Source organism: Pseudophryne corroboree, chromosome 5 (assembly GCF_028390025.1).
Source record: "Pseudophryne corroboree isolate aPseCor3 chromosome 5, aPseCor3.hap2, whole genome shotgun sequence".
In the NCBI taxonomy this organism is placed as follows: domain Eukaryota; kingdom Metazoa; phylum Chordata; class Amphibia; order Anura; family Myobatrachidae; genus Pseudophryne; species Pseudophryne corroboree.
The window spans coordinates 247,255,688-247,274,167 of NC_086448.1; positions in this window are offsets into that span (position 1 = coordinate 247,255,688).

Consider the following 18,480-nt stretch of genomic DNA (forward strand, 5'->3'; position numbering starts at 1 on the left):
GAAGTAGTACAAGTGGTCTTCCGACTTCCCCTCTGGGATGACGATCGACTCCCAGCAGCAACAACAGCAGCGCCAGCAGCAGGAGGCGTTACACTCAAGGATGCATCGGAGGAATCCCAGGCAGGAAAGGACTCGTCAGACTTGACAGTGACATGGCCTGCAGGACTATTGGCTTTCCTGTGTAAGGAGGAAATTGACACTGAGGGAGTTGGTGGTGTGGTTTGCAGGAGCTTGGTTACAAGAGGAAGGGATTTAGTGGTCAGTGGACTGCTTCCGCTGTCATCCAAAGTTTTTGAACTTGTCACTGACTTATGATGAATGCGCTGCAGGTGACGTATAAGGGAGGATGTTCCGAGGTGGTTAACGTCCTTACCCCTACTTATTACAGCTTGACAAAGGCAACACACGGCTTGACACCTGTTGTCCGCATTTGTGTTAAAATAATTCCACACCGAAGAGGTGATTTTTTTTTGTAATTTGACCAGGCATGTCTATGGCCATATTCGTCCCACGGACAACAGGTGTCTCCCCGCGTGCCTGACTTAAACAAACCACCTCACCATCAGAATCCTCCTTGTCAATTTCCTCCTCAGCACCAGCAACACCCATATCCTCATCCTGGTGTACTTCAACAGTGACATCTTCAATTTGACTATCAGGAACTGGACTGCGGGTGCTCCTTCCAGCACTTGCAGGGGGCGTGCAAATGGTGGAAGGCGCCACCTCTTCCCATCCAGTGTTGGGAAGGTCAGGCATCGCACCCGACACAGTTGGACTCTCCTTGGGGATTTGTGATTTAGAAGAACGCACAGTTCTTTGCTGTGCTTTTGCCAGCTTAAGTCTTTTCATTTTTCTAGCGAGAGGATGAGTGCTTCCATCCTCATGTGAAGCTGAACCACTAGCCATGAACATAGGCCAGGGCCTCAGCCGTTCCTTGCCACTCCGTGTCGTAAATGGCATATTGGCAAGTTTACGCTTCTCCTCAGACGCATTTAATTTTGATTTTTGGGTCATTTTACTGAACTTTTGTGTTTTGGATTTTACATGCTCTCTACTATGACATTGGGCATCGGCCTTGGCAGACGACGTTGATGGCATTTCATCGTCTCGACCATGACTAGTGGCAGCAGCTTCAGCACGAGGTGGAAGTGGATCTTGATCTTTCCCTATTTTACCTTCCACATTTTTGTTCTCCATTTTTTAATGTGTAGAATTATATGCCAGTATCAATAGCAATGGCCTACTACTATATATACTGCGCACAACTGAAATGCACCACAGGTATGGATGGATAGTATACTTGACGACACAGAGGTAGGTAGAGCAGTGGCCTACTGTACCGTACTGCTATATATTATATACTGGTTGTCAGCAAACTGTGCAAAACTGAAATGCACGACAGGTATGGATGGATAGTATACTTGACGACACAGAGGTAGGTAGAGCAGTGGCCTACTGTACCGTACTGCTATATATTATATACTGGTGGTCAGCAAACTGTGAAAAACTGAAATGCACCACAGGTATGGATGGATAGTATACTTGACGGCACAGAGGTAGGTAGAGCAGTGGCCTACTGTACCGTACTGCTTAATATAATATACTGGTGGTCAGCAAACTGTGCAAAACTGAAATGCACCACAGGTATGGATGGATAGTATACTTGACGACACAGAGGTAGGTAGAGCAGTGGCCTTCTGTACCGTACTCCTATATATTATATACTGGTGGTCAGCAAAATTATGCACTGTACTCTTACTATATACTACAATGCAGCACAGATATGGAGCGTTTTTTAGGCAGAGAACGTATAATACTGGTGGTCACTGGTCAGCAAAACTCTGCACTGTACTCCTCCTATATAATACTGCTGGTCCCCAGTCCCCACAATAAAGCAGTGTGAGCACAGATATATGCAGCACACTGAGCACAGATATGGAGCGTTTTTCAGGCAGAGAACGTATAATACTGGTGGTCACTGGTCAGCAAAACTCTGCACTGTACTCCTCCTATATAATACTGCTGGTCCCCAGTCCCCACAATAAAGCAGTGTGAGCACAGATATATGCAGCACACTGAGCACAGATATGGAGCGTTTTGCAGGCAGAGAACGTATAATACTGGTGGTCACTGGTCAGCAAAACTCTGCACTGTACTCCTCCTATATAATACTGCTGGTCGCCAGTCCCCACAATAAAGCAGTCTGAGCACAGATATATGCAGCACACTGAGCACAGATATGGAGCGTTTTTCAGGCAGAGAACGTATACTGGTGGTCACTGGTCAGCAAAACTCTGCACTGTACTCCTCCTATATAATACTGCTGGTCCCCAGTCCCCACAATAAAGCGGTGTGAGCACAGATATATGCAGCACACTGAGCACAGATATGGAGCGTTTTTCAGGCAGACAACGTATAATACTGGTGGTCACTGGTCAGCAAAACTCTGCACTGTACTCCTCCTATATAATACTGCTGGTCCCCAGTCCCCACAATAAAGCAGTGTGAGCACAGATATATGCAGCACACTGAGCACAGATATGGAGCGTTTTTCAGGCAGAGAACGTATACTGGTGGTCACTGGTCAGCAAAACTCTGCACTGTACTCCTCCTATATAATACTGCTGGTCCCCAGTCCCCACAATAAAGCAGTGTGAGCACAGATATATGCAGCACACTGAGCACAGATATGGAGCGTTTTTCAGGCAGACAACGTATAATACTGGTGGTCACTGGTCAGCAAAACTCTGCACTGTACTCCTCCTATAATACTGCTGGTCCCCAGAATAAAGATATTTGCACTGCAGCCCCCTGAAACAAAGTGAGAGGACGCCAGCCACGTCCTCTCACTATCATTTCCAATGCACGAGTGAAAAAGGGCGACGACGCGCGGCTCCTTATATAGAATCCGAATCTCGCGAGCATCCGACAGCGGGATGATGACGTTCGGGCGCGCTCGGGTTAACCGAGCAAGGCGGGAGGATCCGAGTCTGCCTCGGACCCGTGTAAAAAGGGTGAAGTTCGGGGGGGTTCGGATTCCGAGGAACCGAACCCGCTCATCACTAATAATAATGTGCACATATGTATGCACTTCCGTAATGAAATGTGCCTATTGTATACTATTAATACTAGCCAAGAAACTCTGATCAGCACCCTCTCATGGCAGAATAATAGTCAAGCGCATACCAGCTAAAATGTGAATATTATAAAATGTGCACATTACACCTATTGTTATAAAATGTGCACATTACACCTATTAGAATATGTACCACAAAATCTTGATTTGCATAATCCACAGGGTTGTTCTATTATCGCATGAACTCATTACTCTTGAAACAAAGACTAAATTGCCAGCATCTATAAATAAGAAAGAATGTCTCAGCCACAAAAGTGTGGTGAAATAGAAATCGAATTAGGTAGGGTGAAGAAAAAGTAGTGCAACTTTGATCAGAGACAGATAAGAGCTTTAAATAAATTGGGACAGCACCCACCCTAGCGCAAACAGGATTGGACAGTACCACTCCCCCTCAATTGGTCTAGCAATGATTGTCCAGGACCGCCCCTAAGACAAAACTCTCAAAGGGGAGGTTCCACCCAGACACTTTTGTTCTTTTTTGTTGTAAGAAATACAAGACAAGTCAGGTGGTTGGGCATCAAGTACTGGAAAGAGGAAGATGGCTCCTCTACCAGCTTACTTAAGGAAACCTAATGCATCCCATTAAAAGCCCATTGGTTAACTAACATGATTACCAAATTTGGATCCTTTTTGTGTGCCGGAGCAGGAATAGTACTGCAGATCTTTTTCAATTTCCACGGGACTCCCTGACCAGTCCTTGTCCAGTCTGATCCTTCCCTCGTGAGGTGCCAAACACTTGTCTGCATGCAATCCAACTCATCTTATCAAGCTAACCATGGTGTGCTTCAGTAAAACTGAGCTCAACAAAATTCATGACATCATTTTAGGCAGGTGTTTTGTGCTGGCTGGGCCATTGTTTGTGTGCAGGTTTTTATGCTTCAAAGATGACTCCCTCTTAGGGATATTACCAAACATTAACATCTGCAAAGGCACAGAATAAACACTGTATTTCTTGAATAGGATTAAAAGAAGAACCCAGCTAACGTGCTTGTGTGACAGTAGAACAACAGTCCCCCTCAGTGCCGGATTACAAAATAGGCCCCATGCCTGTTTGGGGCCTTGTGACAACGGAGCAAAATAATATTGATTTGATCTTGAAAGAAAATGACAATAAAGCTTTCTTAAATTGTTTCCAAAAGATGGAAAAAAAGTTATCAACTCAAAGAAATTAAAACTTTACAGAATCTGTAGAGAAAATATTGTATTAATGTAATGTACCCATAAACATAAACCATCAGATTCACATTACAGTTTGGGGGCAATTCAGACCCGATCGCTAGGCTGCATTTTCTCACAGCCTGCGGTCAAATCTGAACTGCGCATGCGTATGCACCGCAATGCACAGGCACAATGGACCGCAGCAACGGGGATTGCCAGTCAGCGGCGGGATGGTGCGAAATTTCCGAAAGCACGGTCGATCGCAAGGAGATTGACAGGAAGAGGGCGTTTGTGGGTGGCAACTGACCATATTCAGTGTCTGGGAAAAAGGCAGGAGGGACCAGGCATTTGGAGGGAGGTATTCTGACGTCAGCTCCGGCACCAATCATCTCAGCGGCTGAGTAAGTTCTGGTCTGAGCAGAAACTGCACAAACTGATGTTTGTGCAGTTCTGCTACAAATGCGATCGCACACATGCACACACTCCATACCCTCCCCAAATAATTTCGGTGCACCCGACGTATGTGTAATGTATAGTAGTGATGGTCATCTCCGTCTAGTGCCGATGACACACTATTTAGTTCAATGTTATCCCACTAGAGCACACGCACGAGTAACCTCGAGAGTTAGTGTTTAAAAATATTGTGCAATAATGTTTCACAATATTTTTTTTTTTTTATAATATAATGACCGGGATGTAATGAAGCCCGAGTTCAGCTGAGGTTTTAAGGGGCAATCATGTACAGGGCTAAACTATTCCTTGAACATGATTGGCCCTTTAAAAAACGTCCGAGTTCAGCCGGCATCCCGCACGTTTGCTGAATCCCGGACTTCATTACATCCCGCCCAATATGCTAATTTGTTTAAAAACATTGATAATTGTAAATGTTTGTTTTGTGTAATAAAATTGGTCTATTAAAATTGTTGGTTGGTAAAATTAAAAAACGTATTAGGAGATAATTTGCAAGGGGGTCTCTGAGATTTTGTATGCCTAGGGGCCTTCGCAGGGTTTAATCCAGCACTGGTGCCCATCATAGTAACGTCATACAGTACTACGGGAGCTTTAAAACACTTCAGAAGTACATAGTTCTAGATGTACAATTGCGTTGTTCTAAAATGTCAGTGCGTAACAAACTTCAAGCTAATGTAAAACATTATTTATAGTGAAATGTGAAAATGATCCGCCCAAAAAGAGCAAATATTCTCTGTCCAGTACAAGAAGTCATTAGCACAGGGGATAATTTTCATAGATATGAAATAAATACTGTATGTATTTTTTATCACCATCGCATTATTTAACAATTATAACCAGGACATACTTCTTTTTTATTTCTATGTTTTTCATTTGTTCCAGCTACATTTACAGTACCATTAAACGATTAAAATAGAACACAAGGGGGCTGCGTCTGAGTGGCACTTATATCTATTACAGACACAAACAGTGGGTGTTTGCATTCAGCGCATGCGCAGAAACAACTTTCTGCCATTTGCATATGTCCATCCTATTCTGAGTCAGACACAACTTGGACGAATCTGCCTTTCCATGAAATAGAGCTTTTTGTGGGTTGGAACTGGGTGGTGATCGCACAGAACCGCATTGACTTGTGTGAATGTCATGCGAGTGGCGTGTGTATGAAATAAAAAGGAAGGGAAGCATCTTGACAAAGGAAGCCTGTTTCCGACTGATCTCTTGCACATAGCACAGGGTTGGTGCATGTGTGGATACTATTTCTCATATGTCCTAGAGGATGCTGGGGATGCTTCAAGAACCATGGGGTATAGACGGGATCCGCAGGAGACATGGGCACTTTAAGACTTTGAATGGGTGTGAACTGGCTCCTCCCTCTATGCCCCTCCTCCAGACTCCAGTTTAGATTCTGTGCCCAGTGAGACTGGTCACACACAGGGGAGCTCTACTGAGTTTCTCTGAAAAGACTTTATGTTAGGTTTATTATTTTCAGGGAAACCTGCTGGCAACAGGCTCCCTGCATCGTGGGACTGAGGGGAGAGAAGCAGACCTGCTTCTGTGAGTTTCAAGGCTCTGCTTCTTAGGCTACTGGACACCATTAGCTCCAGAGGGTCTGATCGCTAGGTACGCCTAGATGCTCGTTCCCGGAGCCGCGCCGTCACCCCCCTTGCAGAGCTAGAAGTCAGTAGACAGGTGAGTAGAAGAAGATCAGAAGACTTCAGTGACGGATTTGAGGTACCGCACAGCGGCCGCGCTGTGCGCCATGCTCCCACACACACAGGCACTGTCGGGTGCAGGGCGCGCGGGGGGGGGCGCCCTGGGCAACATATAAATCCTCAACATAGACTGGCAATAGAATATATAAGTGCCTAGGCACTATATTTAACCCCCGCCAGTATAAATATATGTACGTAATAGCGGGGCTGAAGCGCGCCATTAAGGGGGCGGGGCTTCCCCCTCACAGCTCATTTCAGCGCCATTTTCTCCTCACAGAGACGTTGGTCCTTCCAAAGCACTGCTGTACAGATCAGAGTGAAAAACGAGGGGGGGCACAGTTGTTTGGTGCAATATAAGTTAAAAATAAAAGCACACTATATCATGAGCGCTGTGGAAATGAGCTGGTAAACTCCTTCTGTGTTTCCATGACAGAATGTACTGGGGTCTATCCCTTATAGCCAGTATAATGTTGGTGGGTGTTTGGTACACGTGTGTCGGCATATCTGAGGCTGAGTGCTCTGCCACAAAGGGAATGACTATGTCGGCGCTGTCAACTCCTAATGGTACTTGGTACATTTAAATAAATGTCAACATGTCAGTAGAGGTATATTTTTCCCAAGAGAAATATATGAGAGACACAGACGTGGGGGGTGACCCTGTCGGCACCAACAGTATCTGACTGGGTGGATATTGACATGATAATGTGATGCATATCAGAAAGAGCTATACCTATATGTATATGTATGTATAGTAAGGTTACATAGGTCTGTGGCACGATCACAGACGTGATAATATTTATGGAGGGAGTCATATTCACAGAATAGATTTCTCTCAGACCCCTCAGGATCGCAAAAATGTTATTTTGCCAATTACTACTCCCTGAGATCGACTCGAATAATCTTTCTTATGTCGACCATCATGTTTCCTGATCAGATCCATAAAATCGGCATTCAGTACCTGTTCATGCACATTAGAACGTATTAACGTCACTAGGGACCCTGCTGTTCCTGACAAAAGGATATATGTATACGTATTCGATATATATATAGATATATGTGTGTATAGGTGCATTTGAAGGTATATATATGTATATATACATATATATATATATATATATATATATATATATAAATGTATAATGAATGCTGAGGTAAAGTTATTCCTTCTCATGGATAGAATAAAGTGAGAGGCACCCCCTGTTCTGCACGGGGCCCTGTCACAAAGGATCGTATGCAGGAAGATATGTGATACTCTAATTATGTGTCCGCATGTACGTTGATTATACTTGCAATACATGCGCATGGGGGAGTAGTTGTATGCAGGGTACTCCTGAAGTTGAGTCATGTCTATATCATTGCAGCATACTGCCGTGCGACTACAAGGGATATAGGACTCTAGGGTTCGCGGGCCACTTCCATGGCGGTCTCGACTAGGAGGGCGTTGTGGATTCACCAATGGAATGCTGAGGCTGACTCCGAGAAGTACTGGAGTATCTTCCCTATGAAGGTGAAACCTGGTTTGGGGATGGCTTTGTTAAGTTGATCTCGGCAGATACCACTGGTGAGTCTACCTTCTGGACCTATGTTCCCTCGCAATGGTTGGTGACGCATAGTGGCGTCACAACCGGGGTGCGGGGGGTGCGGCCCGCACCCGGTTGTCACCCACCGAGGGGTGTCACCAAAGTGTCGGCTCCTGCTCAGTGACAGGAGCCGGGTACTGCACTGTAACATTACGTGCAGTGCCCGGCTCCTGTCACTGTGAAGAAGCCGACACTGCAGTCTCTGGGGTCAGCCAGCACCTCCCGCACCCCCTTAGTCACGGAAACGGGGGTCGGGAAGCGCAGCCACGCCCATGTGCAGCGCAACTACGCCCCCATCTCACAAAGCCACGCCCCTACTGACTGCACCCGCGAAGCCACGCCCCTTTTTGAACAGGAGCCGCACCGGGTGTCAAACATGTAAGTGACGCCTCTGGTGACGCATTTTTGTAGGATGCAGTCATTTCGATCGAATGGATACGGTTTTCCATTTCTTTGCAGGTAGAGGAAGGTGAAAAGGTAAGAAGTCAGCAGCCTTTTCAAGTTTGCAGAAGCAGAAATCATCCTCTGTATCTACCACATCCACCGCATGTCGCTGGGTCTATCTTGCGGGAGCCCACACCGGTGGGACCACGTCTACTACTCTTCAGTCAGTCCTGGAATGGACATGGTCCAGTGAGTTTAAGAATAGAGTGCCAAGGGGGACATACTGGAGTTTCCAGACGATTCCCCTCACTGATTTTTCAAATAGACCTTGCCTATTCTCCTCTGGACGGGGAGGTAGTAGGCGACGCCATACAAGAGTTGGGTCAGGATCAGGTCATTGTCCTGCTGTCCCGGTCACAAAAAAACAAACTGTTATTCAAGTTTTTTCGTGCTTCTGGGGCCGGACGGCTCGGTCAGAACACTCCCAAAAATTTCTACTTAAGAAGTGAACTACAAGATGGAATCTCTCAGGGCAGGGATCTCCAATCTGTAAAAGGAGAAAGAAGGTCTAAGTACGTTTTTTTCCGCATTAGGCTTACCTGGGTTTGCTATTCAGGATTGTCATTGCCAATTCACCGGAGTGATGGTGGTATGATGGTCTTCCTTCAATAGTAAGTGTCATTATTATTCTGTACTGGGACGCTCTCCTGAGTACGGTGAGGTCGAGAAAAAAACATTGTTTTCTCCCTGACAGTTCTTCAACAAAGTGGTTGGCTCCTGAACTTGCCAGAATCACTGTTGATCCCAACGACGCAGTTGTCGGCGTTGGGAATAATGTTAGATACAGAACTGTTGAGAGTTTGTTTCTTCCAGTGGAAAGAGCTCTGAGGATCCAGAGTCGGATCAGATCTGCAACAGTGTCAAACCATCAATACGTTCCGTTGATGAAAAAGATGGTTGCGGCCTACGAGGCCATTCAGTGAGCAGGTTAAATGCCAGAGTGGTTTTAGCGGGACCAGTTGGACATGTGGTCCGGGTCTCACCTGCACATGCACCGGAAAATAATCCTATCTTCCAGGACCAGTGTCACACGCCATAGGCGGCGTTCACCGCGCTTACCCCTGCGTGCCTGCTGGTCTGTGTTGCAGCCTCCGCCTTCGTTGGTCCACGGGTTTCCGGCGCCTGGCTGGCGCGGCTCCCGGTGGTTTCCAGGGCAGGGGCACCGCCATGACACCCGGCATCTCGTGGGCGGGGAGCAGGTGACGTCATCAGACTGGTCCGCCAATCCAGCGGAGGCGGGAGATTCAAAGGCAGATGCCGGGCAGCGCCTGGGCGCCTGAGTATCGTCTTTTCCCCTGAAGTGGATGCCAATGCTTCTGTCCTCGGTGGATCTCTCTGCAGCATACCCCAGTGTCTCCGGCATTTCCAGATGTCAGTTGTTGCACAGCTTCCAGCGTTCCCAGCCGCTGCTGGGTTCCACTGCGCTCTGGTCACCAGTGCTTCTTGGAGTCAGCGTGGGCTGCAGGTTAAACGTCGCTCTCAAGTTATACAAGTCCTCAGTGTCTTTAACCCTCGCTCTCAAGTTATACAAGTTCTTGGTGTCTTTAACCCTCGCTCTCCAGTTATACAAATCCTCAGTGTCTTTAGCCACCGCTCTCAAGTTCTTCAAATCATCAGTGTCTTTAACCACCGCTCTCAAGTTCTTCAAATCATCAGTGTCTTTAACCACCGCTCTCAAGTTCTTCAAATCATCAGTGTCTTTAACCACCGCTCTCAAGTTCTTCAAATCATCAGTGTCTTTAACCACCGCTCTCAAGTTCTTCAAATCCTCAGTGTCTTAACCACTGCTCTCAAGTTCTTCAAATCATCAGTGCCTTTAACCACCGCTCTCAAGTTCTTCAAATTATCAGAGTCTTAACCACCGCTCTCAAGTTCTTCAAATCATCAGTGTCTTTTAACCACCGCTCTCAAGTTCTTCAGTCACCAGTATCTTTTACCATCACTCACAAGTACTTCCTGGACATTTCTCCATACGCTCCTTCTCTGTTATGTGACATTGTGTTGCTCTCTTCCTGCAATAAAGTCCTTTAATATTTTCACCAAGCTTTTCTGTCAGAGTCCTGTATGAGGAAGACCTATATCAAACCATCACTGTTCCGACCCAACTGTGGTTCCTCTCCCCTACCATCGGGAGAACCCCCGAGTTCACAACACCCCCAACCTAGGTCAGTGACAGTGACAGTATACTCAGGCCTCATGGACCCGGGGGATCGGAGCCCAGAGGCAAGTACCATCCAGGACTTGATTTCTCGAGTACAAAGTCAGAAAGCAGCACAGGGCCAGGTGATGCATTATCTCCAGGAATTATCTGGCCGGCTGGATCAAATTCAGACTTCCCTGGCTTCAGTAGTACCGGCCCCAGCTCCAGTACCTGCTCCAGTGGTTGTCTCTAGTAATATTCCATCCTTCTCTGGAACCAGGTCACGCCTTCAGCTCCCTACTCCTTCTCGCTATAATGGGAATCCAAAGAATTGCCGTGGTTTTCTCAATCAGTGCGAGGCATTTTGAACTGCTTTCACATAACTTCCCTACTGATCGGTCCAAGGTGGCATACATTATTTCTTTGCTCGAGGGTTCAGCATTGGATTGGGTGTCTCCATTATGGGAGCGATTTGATCCATTGGTTTCTAGTTACACCAATTTCATTACATCATTCCGGAGGATCTTTGATGAGCCCAGCAGGACGACCGCTGCCTCTGCAGACTTGCTTCGTGTCCGACAAGGCTCTCGTTCAGTGGGACAGTATGTGATTAATTATCAGACCATAGCCTCAGAACTGCACTGGAATAATGATGCCCTTCGGGCTGCCTTTTGGAACGGGCTCTCCGATCATCTAAAGGACGAGTTGGTCACTAGAGATTTGCCGGATTCTTTAGAACAGTTGATCTCGCTCTGTGTAAAGGTGGATCTTCGCATGCAGGAACGAGGTGGTGAACGTAGTCGGTCAGATCGATCAAGGGTCCGATCTCTTCCATCTAAGCAAACGATTATTCCAAGTCCTGATGAACCCATGCAGATTAATCGATCCCGGCTGTCCCCAGAAGAACGTCAGCGTTGTCGTGAGGGTAGACTCTGCCTCTACTGTGGAGCCGCGGATTACTTTCTCAAGTTTTGCAAGTCTCGCCCGGGAAACGGGCAGTCCTAGCTTGTTCCGGAGGAGTCGAGCTAGGAGTTTCTTCTAAACCTTCTCCGCCAGTGGACTGTTTACTCTCCGTGTCTCTGTTCTCCGAGTCAATAGCCAAACCCGTTAAGGCTCTGCTGGACTCAGGGGCTGCAGGGAATTTTATTTCCCTTTCCTGTGCCCAGGATCTGGGTTGTCAGCTACGGTCGGTCGAACGACCTATTACTTTGACTGCTATCAATGGTACCCAAATTTCTAACGGTCTGATTTCAAGTTCTACAGTACCAATCAAACTGCAAGTGGGAGCTCTGCATCAAGAACACTTAGAGTTCCTAGTGATTCGGGAGATGCCCCACGATCTGGTTCTTGGCCTTCCTTGGCTTAAACTTCACAACCCTCACGTCAACCGGAGTTCGACACAAATAACATCTTGGAGTTCTTTTTGTCATTCAAATTGTCTCACCCCAGTCTATCCGCTCCGTGTATCTTCCAAGTCAGATGAAGGGCTCATTCTGGAGGTCTATCGGGAGTTTTCTGACGTGTTCTTGGAGCAAGCGACCGATCAGCTACCACCGCATAGACCGCAGGACTGCCCCATTGAGCTCCTTCCGGGGAAAATGCCACCTCGGGGTCGCACTTATCCCTTATCATTGCCCAAGACCCAAGCTATGTCGGACTATATCAAGTCTAATCTACAGAAAGGATTCATCCGCCCCTCTACTTCTCCGGCGGGGGCGGGTTTCTTTTTTGTGAAGAAGAAGGACGAGGGCTGAGACCATGTATTGACTATCGTGGTCTAAATGATGTCACCATTAAGAATAAGTATCCTTTGCCGCTCATTACAGAGCTTTTTGATAGAGTTTGCGGAGCCCGAGTTTTCACCAAGCTTGATTTAAGGGGAGCTTATAATTTAATACGTATCCGACAGGGGGACGAATGGAAGACGGCCTTCAATACCAGGGACAGGCATTACGAGTATCTGGTAATGCCATTTGGCCTCAGCAACGCCCCTGCCATCTTCCAGGGATTCATTAACGAAGTCTTTCGGGACATGCTATACCTAAGTGTAGTGGTATATTTGGATGACATTCTGATATTTTCTAAAAATCTCACAGAGCACAGAATACAGGTCAAAGAGGTACTTCTTCGATTGCGAGAGAATCATCTTTATGGCAAGATTTCCAAATGTGCTTTTGAGGTTCCTTCTATTCCATTTCTTGGTTACATCATTTCGGGCACGGAGCTTCGTATGGATCCAGAGAAACTCACTGCCATCCGGGACTGGACTCAGCCTCTTTGCTTGAAAGTGGTACAACGATTTCTGGGCTTTGCAAATTACTACCGGAAATTCATAAAGGGATTCTCTACCATCGTGGCACCCATTACTGCCCTAACCAAGAAGGGTTCTGACCCAAGTCATTGGTCCTCCGAAGCTGTAGCAGCGTTCGCTCAGTTAAAGGCAGCCTTTATGTCCGCTCCAGTCCTTCAACAACCAAATTTTTCAAAACCATTCTTCTTGGAGGTTGATGCTTCCTCGGTAGGCATAGGTGCCGTGCTTTTCACAGTACGCTCTAGATGGGAAGTTACATCCATGTGGTTTCCATTCTCACAAATTCTCTCCTGCGGAACAGAATTACACCATTGGAGACAAAGAGCTTTTGGCAATAAAATCTGCCTTGGAGGAATGGAGATATCTTTTGGAAGGTGCTTAACACCTAATTACAATTTTCACTGATCAGAAGAATTTGCTGTACCTCAAGACGGCCCAGTGCTTGAATCCCCGTCAAGCTGGATGGGAGCTCTTCTTTACCCGGTTTTCGTTTGTTATTAAGTACCGGGCTGGGACTTTTAACACCAAGGCTGATGCTTTATCCCGTTCCTTAACAGCTTCGGATGAGGAGAATTCCGATGAGAAGGCTTTGATTCTCAGTCCAGTTTCTATGTCAGCGGCTCCCACCGCTTTGGGTCCTCCTCCTGGGAGAATGTCTGTGCCAGCTAAATTTCAACCAAGGTTGTTGCAGTGGGCTCATGTTTCCAAGTTTTCCGGTCATCCTGGAGTTCAAAAGATGTGGGAGTTTCTACGAAGGTCTTACTGGTGGGATACTATGAAGAAGGATATTCAAGATTATGTCAACTCATGTCCTCAGTGTGCTCAGCACAAAATTCCTTGTTTGCCTCCTGCGGGGTTATTGCATCCACTGTCCATTCCTCAGAGGCCTTGGACCCATATCTCTATGGACTTTGTCACCAAATTGCCCCTCTCCAAGGGTCACAATACTGTCTGGGTAATTATCGACCGTTTCTCTAAGATGGCACATTTTGTACCTTTGACTGGGTTACCATCAGCTCCCAAGTTGGCTTTGTTATTTATCCAAGAACATTTCCGCATGCACGGCTTACCTCAGGAAATCGTCTCTGACCGGGGGGTACAATTCACTGCAAGATTCTGGAGAGCTCTCTACGGCCTTACAAATAAAACTCAAGTTTTCATCCGCTTACCATCCACCAACCAATGGGCAAACTGAACGCGTCAATCAAGATTTAGAGACTTTTCTCCTTGTTTATCTTTCTCCTTCGCAAGATGATTGGGTGGATCTGTTGCCAAGGGCCGAGTTTGCCCATAATCATCTGTACCACTCTTCGACTGGTGAGTCCCCATTTTTCATTAATTATGGGTTCCATTCTCAAGTTCCTGAGTTACCCATTAGTCCTCCGGAGGAGGTTCCTGCTGTAGCCTCTACTCTTCGGCACTTCAGCCAAATTTGGAGACGAGTTCATGCTAATCTCAAGAGAGTTTCCGGCCACTATAAGTTCTTTGCGGATAGGAAGCGACGAGCAGCTCCCCAATACAAGGTTGGTGACAGGGTATGGCTTTCCACCCGCAACCTCCAGTTAAGGGTGCCCACTATGAAGTTCGCCCCAAAGTTTATTGGTCCTTACCCCGTGTTACAAGTCCTGAACCTGGTTTTCTGCAAATTGGGATTCCCACCTCCGGATACCAAACTCCTTTCATGTTTCTCTCCTTCGCCCCCTTATTTTAAACCGGTTCCATTCAAAATCCCCAAGGCCAACCTCTGCAGAGTCTGAAGCTGGTACGGACTTTGAAATCAAAGCTATTCTTGACTCTCGTTATCTTCACAAGAATCTACAGTATTTGGTGGAGTGGAAAGGTTTTGGCCCAGATGAGAGGAGCTGGGTCAAGGCTACTGAAGTTATGGCTCCCCGACTGGTGCGGGTTTTCCATTCCAGACATCCAACAAAACCTGGAAAGTGTCCAGGGGCCACTCCTGGAGGAGGGGGTACTGTCACACGCCATAGGCGGCGTTCACCGTGCTTACCCCTGCGTGCCTGCTGGTCTGTATTGCGGCCTCCGCCTTCGTTGGTCCACGGGCTCCGGCGCCTGGCTGGCGCGGCTCCCGGCGGTTCTCCAGGGCAGGGGCGCCGCCATGACACCCGGCATCACGTGGGCGGGGAGCAGGTGACGTCATCAGACTGTTCCGCTAATCCAGCGGAGGCGGGAGATTCAAAGACAGACGCCGGGCAGTCCCTCGGCGCCTGAGTATCGTCTTTTCCCCTGAAGTGGATGCCAATGCTTCTGTCCTCGGCAGATCTCTCTGCAGCATACCCCAGTGTCTCCGGCATTTCCAGATGTCAGTTGTTGCACAGCTTCCAGCGTTCCCAGCCGCTGCTGGGTTCCACTGCGCTCTGGTCACCAGTGCTTCTTGGAGTCAGCGTGGGCTGCAGGTTAAACGTCGCTCTCAAGTTTTACAAGTCCTCAGTGTCTTTAACCCTCGCTCTCAAGTTATACAAGTTCTCGGTGTCTTTAACCCTCGCTCTCCAGTTATACAAATCCTCAGTGTCTTTAGCCACCGCTCTCAAGTTCTTCAAATCATCAGTGTCTTTAACCACCGCTCTCAAGTTCTTCAAATCATCAGTGTCTTTAACCACCGCTCTCAAGTTCTTCAAATCATCAGTGTCTTAACCACCGCTCTCAAGTTCTTCAAATCATCAGTGCCTTTAACCACCGCTCTCAAGTTCTTCAAATTATCAGAGTCTTAACCACCGCTCACAAGTTCTTCAAATCATCAGTGTCTTTTAACCACCGCTCTCAAGTTCTTCAGTCACCAGTATCTTTTAACATCACTCACAAGTACTTCCTGGACATTTCTCCATACGCTCCTTCTCTGTTATGTGACATTGTGTTGCTCTCTTCCTGCAATAAAGTCCTTTGATATTTTCACCAAGCTTTTCTGTCAGAGTCCTGTATGAGGAAAACCTATATCAAGCCATCCCTGTTCCGACCCAACTGTGGTTCCTCTCCCCTACCATCGGGAGAACCCCCGAGTTCACAACACCCCTTACCTAGGTCAGTGACAGTGACAACCAGAATCTCTCTCCTGTGGTGGCTGCACAGTTCTCACCTCCTAGAGGGACGAAGGTTCGGTAACCAGGATTGCTACTTAAGAAGTGAACTACAAGATGGAATCTCTCAGGGCAGGGATCTCCAATCTGTAAAAGGAGAAAGAAGGTCTAAGTACGGTTTCTTCCGCATTAGGCTTACCTGGGTTTGCTATTCAGGATTGTCATTGCCAATTCACCGGAGTGATGGCGGTATGATGGTCTTCCTTCAATAGTAAGAGTCATTATTATTCTGTACTGGGACGCTCTCCTGAGTACGGTGAGGTCGAGAAAAAAACATTGTTTTCTCCCTGACAGTTCTTCAACAAAGTGGTTGGCTCCTGAACTTGCCAGAATCACTGTTGATCCCAACGACGCAGTTGTCGGCGTTGGGAATAATGTTAGAGACAGAACTGTTGAGAGTTTGTTTCTTCCAGTGGAAAGAGCTCTGAGGATCCAGAGTCGGATCAGATCTGCAACAGTGTCAAACCATCAATACGTTCCGTTGATGAAAAAGATGGTTGCGGCCTACGAGGCCATTCAGTGAGCAGGTTAAATGCCAGAGTGGTTTTAGCGGGACCAGTTGGACATGTGGTCCGGGTCTCACCTGCACATGCACCGGAAAATAATCCTATCTTCCAGGACCAGTGTCACACAACATAGGCGGCGTTCACCGCGCTTACCCCTGCGTGCCTGCTGGTCTGTGTTGCAGCCTCCGCCTTCGTTGGTCCACGGGTTTCCGGCGCCTGGCTGGCGCGGCTCCCGGTGGTTCTCCAGGGCAGGGACGCCGCCATGACACCCGGCATCACGTGGGCGGGGAGCAGGTGACGTCATCAGACTGTTCCGCCAATCCAGCGGAGGCGGGAGATTCAAAGGCAGATGCCGGGCAGCGCCTGGGCGCCTGAGTATCGTCTTTTCCCCTGAAGTGGATGCCAATGCTTCTGTCCTCGGTGGATCTCTCTGCAGCATACCCCAGTGTCTCCGGCATTTCCAGATGTCAGTTGTTGCACAGCTTCCAGCGTTCCCAGCCGCTGCTGGGTTCCACTGCCCTCTGGTCACCAGTGCTTCTTGGAGTCAGCGTGGGCTGCAGGTTAAACGTCGCTCTCAAGTTATACAAGTCCTCAGTGTCTTTAACCCTCGCTCTCAAGTTATACAAGTTCTCGGTGTCTTTAACCCTCGCTCTCCAGTTATACAAATCCTCAGTGTCTTTAGCCACCGCTCTCAAGTTCTTCAAATCATCAGTGTCTTTAACCACCGCTCTCAAGTTCTTCAAATCATCAGTGTCTTTAACCACCGCTCTCAAGTTCTTCAAATCATCAGTGTCTTAACCACCGCTCTCAAGTTCTTCAAATCATCAGTGCCTTTAACCACCGCTCTCAAGTTCTTCAAATTATCAGAGTCTTAACCACCGCTCTCAAGTTCTTCAAATCATCAGTGTCTTTTAACCACCGCTCTCAAGTTCTTCAGTCACCAGTATCTTTTACCATCACTCACAAGTACTTCCTGGACATTTCTCCATACGCTCCTTCTCTGTTATGTGACATTGTGTTGCTCTCTTCCTGCAATAAAGTCCTTTGATATTTTCACCAAGCTTTTCTGTCAGAGTCCTGTATGAGGAAGACCTATATCAAGCCATCCCTGTTCCGACCCAACTGTGATTCCTCTCCCCTACCATCGGGAGAACCCCCGAGTTCACAACACCCCTTACCTAGGTCAGTGACAGTGACAACCAGAATCTCTCTCCTGTGGTGGCTGCACAGTTCTCACCTCCTAGAGGGACGAAGGTTCGGGATCCAGGATTGGATCCTGGTGTCCATGGATGCAAGTCTCCGAGGCTGGGGAGCAGTCATTCAGGGGGAAGAATTTCCAGGGAAAATGGTCAAGTCAGGAAGCTTGTCTGCAATAAACATTCTGGAATTAAGGGCTATTTACAACGGCCTTCTGCAAGCGGAACATCTTCGCGATCTGCCCGTCTTAATTCAGTCGGACAACTTTACAGCAGTGGCGTACGTAAACCGCCAGGTCGGAACGAAGAGCAGAGCGGCAATGGCAGAAGCCACAAAAGTTTTCCGCTGAGTGGAAAGACATGTAAGCGCTCTGTAAGCGGTCTTCATTACGGATGTAGACAACTGGGAAGCAGACTTCCTCAGCAGACACGATCTCCATCCAGGAGAGTGGGGTCTTCATCAAGAGGTCTTTGCAGAAGTGACAAGTCTTTGGGTTATTCCTCAAATAGACATGATGGCGTCTCGCCTCAACAAGAAACTTCCAAGATATTGTTCCAGGTCGAGGGACCCTCAAGCAATAGCAGTGGACGCCCTAGTGACACCGCGGGTGTTTCAGTCGGTATATGTGTTCCCTCCGATTCCAAAAGTGATAAAGATCATAAAAAGAACAAGGGTTCAGGCAATCCTCATTGCTCCAGACTGGCCAAGGAGGGCTTGGTATCCAGATCTTCAG